This window comes from Ctenocephalides felis, unplaced genomic scaffold, assembly GCF_003426905.1.
Source record: "Ctenocephalides felis isolate EL2017-DRISC unplaced genomic scaffold, ASM342690v1 CF-g0.4_SCAFFOLD_01492, whole genome shotgun sequence".
NCBI classification, from domain to species: domain Eukaryota; kingdom Metazoa; phylum Arthropoda; class Insecta; order Siphonaptera; family Pulicidae; genus Ctenocephalides; species Ctenocephalides felis.
In genome coordinates, this window is record NW_020537646.1 from 29,637,257 (window position 1) to 29,643,305 (window position 6,049).

Here is a 6,049-nt window from a genome sequence, read left to right on the forward strand (position 1 = left end):
ATCAATGTATTCTAAAATAATAATAATGTTAAAATAATTTAATTATAATTAAATATGATTTAAAAAAGAAAGAGTGCGATCGCATACAAAAGTAAATTCTGCATGAATATTATTAAACTGTATCATTTTCTCAATACTTGAGAAATAATAATGAAATAAAAATTAATGATTTTAGCAATTTATAATCTATTGATAGTATTTAATATACGTTGTTCTTATACATTTTACGAATATTAAATACACTTATTAATAGTATTTAATATTCGTTGTCCGTACATTTCATATAATATTGAATAATATTCAAATCATTTTGTAAATCAAAACTTTTAATTATCTATGTTAATATATAGTTGATTGTAATACAAAATCATATCACAAATATTTTTGAAATATTATATTTAAATATTTGAACTATAGTATTATAAATATATATTTATATATTTATATATTTATATAATTTGTATAAAGTTATTTATTATTTTTTTTACTAGTAGTGTACAGTGCTTATACTAAGTGAAAGAAAAAATGAAGTATTAGTTTTCAACGTAAAAATATATTTCTACTTATTATTTATATGAATTTATTTTATATTAACATCATTGCCGCTAATTGTTAAATTTGAATTGAATAAAGTTGTTTTATGTTTGTAACATAAAAGTTTCTTTTCTTAGTGTTGCCACTATTAGGGATGCCAGGTGCGGGCAAATTTCTTCTGCCGTACTGTTGAGAACGGCGACAATTCAGGGACAATTCTGACATGAAATGTATTTGATCTGTGCCTGACATCGTGATAGAGACGCCGCCATATTGAGTATTGAGGCGGCTGCCGTGCAATTAAAATTGAACTATTAAAGTGTTGTGCAAAATATCCAACGGAGGAGGAATTATATGCCGCATGGATATTTATTTAGGTATGCAGTGTGTTGTGATAAAAACGTGCGGCGTCCTTTGTGTATAGTTAATGTATCGAAGAAATCGTAACCTAAACTTAGGCTGTTCCAATCTGTGTGCTCCCCCCGGCAGTCGGCTATCGGTGTTAGCATTGAATGAAAATTGTGCATGCGCACCTATCATAAGCGATTGGTGCTTAGATGAGGATTAGAATAATTAGATTATGATATTGTGGCATTCTCTCGAATTGTGCAGTTATTCATAATCGTACCGTGCTTGTACAATAGACGGTCAGTAATGTGACAGGGTAGGCGCTTGTTAGTGAGTTACCACACCCAATACGTGAGGGTGGTGTTTGGCCAAGTGCGCGTGCGCCGATAAACTTTCAAATATCTCGCGATAATTTAGTGCGCTTGCTTCGAAAATCCGCGAAAATACTACCCGAAGTCTTAAAAACGTCGAAAGGTCGACGTCTCTGGTGTACATTAGTGAGTGTTTCATCATAATTAAGATGTCAAATTAGATACTTCCATGAATCTTGTGTTTTTCGCATGTTAACGGCCCGAGCTTTGCAAATTGTTGCACGTGAGAGTGAAATTGATAAGTAAAGACATCGATGCTTTCACACTCACTTCTCAAATCACTAGAGATGAATGGCTGGTGAAGTATAATTTTAGTGTTCATTATCGGCTTTGTTCACAAGAATTTCATTTCGAGTTACATTTGAGACTTAGGCCAAAATTTTCATTACAAAATCAATATCATGCGATAAAATTTATTTCTAGGCGGTATGTATTATAATATTTTTGTGAGGACCTCGTGCAATGGACATTTTATAAATAGCGAAACTGTAGTTTAAAAGAATTTCTTAAAATTTCTGTTGTGTTATTTCTATAAATAAAAACGCATAATCATTTTCTTACATAAATTTTTACAAGAGTCATATGACCATATTTAGAGAATTTAGTTAAAGCTGTTTATCGTTACCGGAGTTTTAGGTAGATTTTGAGTTTAATTATCGATTTCATTAATAACATTTTGATACATGCATACATATTATATATATTTGGTGATTATAAATTGATCATTATAAGTCATATAAACACAGATTTACTTCACAAAACTCTCTTAGTTGAAGTAATTACCATCACAGATATTTAATATTGAATTTTATAGACAAATAGTTAAAATTCTCCATACGTTTTTTATTTTCATCTAATCGCCGTATTTTAAAGAAATTCAATTGAAAATAGTTTCAAATAGTATTTTAATATTTTATTTATTAAATTCCTTATTCTCAAATGTAGTTATATATAAAAAAAACTTCTACGAAAATATATGAAAATTAATCAAATAAAAATGTGTAAATTAATACTCGTTGATTAAATCATAATGATATAGAAATTAGCTAAGTTTAGTGTTATATGTTTCATTAAGTTCATTAAATTATTTTAGAAAGGTAACATTCTATCAACTATTTATGTACAATTTTCAATTATATTAAAGATATTTACAAAATATGAATAACTAGTATCACAAAACTAGGAAATTTACTATCAAACATAATACTGTTTTAATATATTAATTATAACGTTTTAAATTTATTTTGGTGGTAATTTTTTAGTGATAATTTGAGAAATTTAAATGGTCCGAGCATTTTTGAAATAATATTTTGATAATTCATCATACTATATAACGCGCAATATGAATGATTATTATTAACTTTAATCTTTTTTTTTTATTAAATTTGTGATATACATTAGGCTGTATAATGTAATTTAAGTTGAATTGCACACCATGTAAACGAAGATTAAAATTAAGTATATCTTTTTTTTTGTCAAGGTAATAAAATATTCAGGTGTTCACGAATTCGTTATCAGGGCATGAAAATTGGATATTGATATCAGGGCAGAAGGCAGTGCATTCTTATAGTATATTCGTATGTTTATTTAGGTTTTTGCAGAAGTAATTTGGAAAGAAAAATGTATTATACTTTTAAATTAAAATGCCAAGTTTCAGTTTTAATTCATATTTGCATAGTAATCGCATCACAAATGGTTAAAAATTAAATGAATTTCGTGTAGTTTACTCCTAAAAGTGTCATTAGGCAAAGCAACTTTTAGTGCCTTCTTTATTTTATTAATTTGTTACTAATTTTTTTTTCATTAATCATTTATTGCAGAGGCCGCTCGCTGGTGAAGTGGTTCGTCGGCCGGTGACGCGGCGGCCGGTGAGACGGGCACGGCTTGCTGGTGATCAAGACGGTGACGGTGACGCGTCGGTAAGGAGTTTTTATTAAATTTTAATTTAATAGTTGTTCATACTAAATTCCAGGAAACATTTGTCCGATAAATTGCCAATTTGTTTTATCGAACACTTTCTGAAACAAAATTGATTTATTTTACATTGTATATTTTTTTATTTGCCTATATTTGTTTATTTCAAATCCGGCACGTGAACATATAGCCGTGAGTATGGTTGTTGTAGTTATGAAACTTAAATATGTTTTTTTCTTTTATATATTTATAGGACTTTTATATACATAACCCAACCATTTAAGGATATAATATTAGTTTTTTGTGAATAAATCAATTTTTTAACCAGAAGTATTTAGTTAAAGGTTTTAATATTATTATTTTCGCAAGTAACTTCAGTAAGTAATATTGCTTTTAGTGTGTCTATTTCACGTCGCCTATTTTGGTATGCACATTTTTTGGTGCAAATTATGTGAAAATAAATATTGACAATACAAACCTTTTCAAAAATTCTGGGTAGTCTTTGATAAGAAAAAATCCAGGGTATAAGGTGGAGATCCAGAACTGTCTCGTCCAATTTGTATACATTGTTTGTTCGATTTTCTTCAAATTTTATCATTTGTCCTCAAAAATTTGCTTTAAAGGCATGATTAACAGCTTGGAATCTTGAAAATGATTAAGAGCTTGGAAATTTGTGAAAATGTTTAATAGATGACTTCGATATCATGGAATATTATTTTCGTGTAGATCGCTTTGTATATATATATATACAGGGCCGGTCCTGCCTTGCATGCCTTAGGGGGCGCCAAATCGAGTTCCGGAATTAAATTTATATAAAATTTAGAATACAATGAAAAATTGCGAGCTGATTTAGTTGAAACAGAACTTGTTAAAAAATATAAACAAATTATAATCGGGAAAATGAACAATGGGGAGTCAGTGGTTGGAAAATGGCATGTTTATTCCGAGAAATTGAATTGTAGCTTTTGTTTTTGTTGCAAATGTTTCGCATCTGATGAACTTTGAATGTTGAAGAAATGCGTGATTAAGGTTATGGAAATGGAACAAATATGAAAAATGAAAGCAAAATTTACTTTGGAACGAAAATCTTAAGTTTTTTTTATACCTAGTGGTATCCATACTCTAAATTTTCTTAATTATTAACTATTCAGAAATAATACATATCGAACATAATTCTTTTCAATATAGTTTAAGAAATGTGTAATTTCTTTACTTTTTTTTACTGGTTTTTGGACAATACTTCTAAAATACGTTAAAAATTTAACTTTAAAACAACAATTTGATTCTCTGAATATGACGGGAATGCAAGGGTGCCGAACTGTATTCATATGAATACAATTCGGCTCTTACGATATCAATAAGGAGAAGTTTACGACGCAATTTTGGATATTGTAAATAATGAAAAATTAAATTAAATTTAAATTTAAAAAATCCAACACGAAATACGAGTGTTATGATTGAAAATAAAAAGCTAGTTTTTTAGCTCACTTGGCATGATTTGCTCAACAGAATAAATTACACAATAAATAAGCAAAATGTTTCAAAACCCAGATATTGGATATTACACATAAGTTAAAAATAATTGAAAATTTAAAAATATTTAATTATAATCAACCCGCGAATCGCCTCGATTTTATAATAAAATTAAATTTCTTCTATATTATGTCCATTTTTTGTTCGCAACAGACATATTTTGTTCGCAATTTATGTAAAAGATACCTAGTTGGTTCCAAGCATTCTGACATGTCTGGTGTAAATTTTTTATTGCTATTACCATTTTTGCATGGAGATTGCTCAAGCGACATCTTTATAATAAACGGTTCAGTTATTTTTCAATTTCCTTTCTTTTGATAGTATACAAACTTAACTGCAAACTATTAGAATTGATTCATATTATCAATTTGCAACTTGTCAAAAATAAGAACTGCATTTAACTACAGTACGAAATCATTACCTTTTACCATTATTTCCATTATTAATCATTTAACTATGATATTGACGGAATATTAGTTCTTGAATTTATAGTGTACTAAAGTTTTTCAGTACATAATGTTTTTTAATTCTTTGAGCCGCATATTATAATAATATTATACTTATTGTGCACATACCCAATATTACTAAATTTATTACTTTTATTATTAGCGGTATTAATAATAAAAAGTTATACCTGTTCAGGTGACGTAGCGGCGAGATGGAGTGCTGTCTGTCGGAGGAGGCCAAAGAGCAGAAGCGCATCAACCAGGAAATCGAGCGGCAACTCAGGCGGGACAAACGAGATGCCAGGAGGGAACTTAAACTGCTTCTGCTCGGTGAGTTATAATTTCTTGTACTTCATATTGTAATTGATACATTTTAATAGGCAACTCGTTTAATAATTTTAATGTTTTTCATACCTAACGACTTCAAAATTTTGTACCATTTTAAGGTTATCACGCTGGAAACGGTGAATAAATTAATCTAGTATGTTTGAATTTTTGTATAATTATGCTATTATGTATTTTTAAGAGATCTTATAATAACGTAACAAAATCAAGTTTATAAAAATAATTAAACATTATCAAATTTATTATCAAAGAAAAAATAATCTTCAATAGAAACAAGTTTGATGTGGTAGTGATTTTTATATAGAAGTATGAACTTACTCAAAGCATTATTGATGACAGATTTATGAATTTTCATATTTTATTAGGATTGCAGTTTAGTTTTTGGATTTACATAGGAGACGTAATTTAATAACTTGATGAGGCGATTTATGTGCTGAAATAATCAAGACATTTATTAACAAATCTAAATAAACGTTTAATTGAAATTTAATTTAAATAGTTTCAATCATTGTTCTCAAGTTTATGTTTGACTTATAGCCCGAGTCCCTGAAATAATGC

General features: G+C 28.5%; 1 long non-coding RNA gene across 1 annotated transcript; it reads left to right on the top strand.

The window, feature by feature from the left end:
- Nucleotides 1-762: 762 nt before the first annotated feature.
- LOC113370653 lies at nucleotides 763-5,471 on the top strand. The gene is made up of 3 exons (XR_003366595.1): nucleotides 763-911; nucleotides 3,074-3,172; nucleotides 5,343-5,471. It is a non-coding gene; the product is annotated as an uncharacterized LOC113370653 (long non-coding RNA).
- Nucleotides 5,472-6,049: the final 578 nt, after the last annotated feature.